Below are 484 nucleotides of genomic sequence, written 5' to 3'. Positions count from 1 at the left end.
ACAGCGCGTCTCAGGCGAGAGCGTAAAGGGGGGCGTAATAGCATAGGTCAGTGGCCAATCAGAGCGCAAAACGGGAACCCGGAAACACGAACGCGTCGGTGTTATGTACCATGACCTTGTTTGCTCCTGTGTCACTGGGCATACAGGTGAGGGCTACTAATTAGCTAATTGCTGCTGATTGGTTACCTGCTGGCAGCTTAAAACCAGCCTGTCAGTCACACATGCAGCCTGTCTGTGGCTGGAGAATAGTGTGGAAGCAGAGACTTGTCACGGTCTCTCATTCTTTATTCTTTAGTTTGTTCCAGTAATTCCTTGTTAGAGTAGTATTTTGAGTTAGACACGGGTTTTGGTGTGGGTTTTGCACATAGGTTGCGTGCCTTTGAGCCAGGGTCGTAACAGTTGGTAAAAGCATACACGGGGCCTGGCCTGCATCATCTGTGTCAGATCAACAGGTCCATCAAGCTTCTACACACACACATCATTA

The sequence above is a fragment of the Notolepis coatsorum genome (genome assembly GCF_963971535.1).
Source record: "Notolepis coatsorum genome assembly, chromosome: 15".
In the NCBI taxonomy this organism is placed as follows: Eukaryota; Metazoa; Chordata; class Actinopteri; order Aulopiformes; family Paralepididae; genus Notolepis; species Notolepis coatsorum.
Note: the sequence above shows the minus strand (reverse complement) of the source record.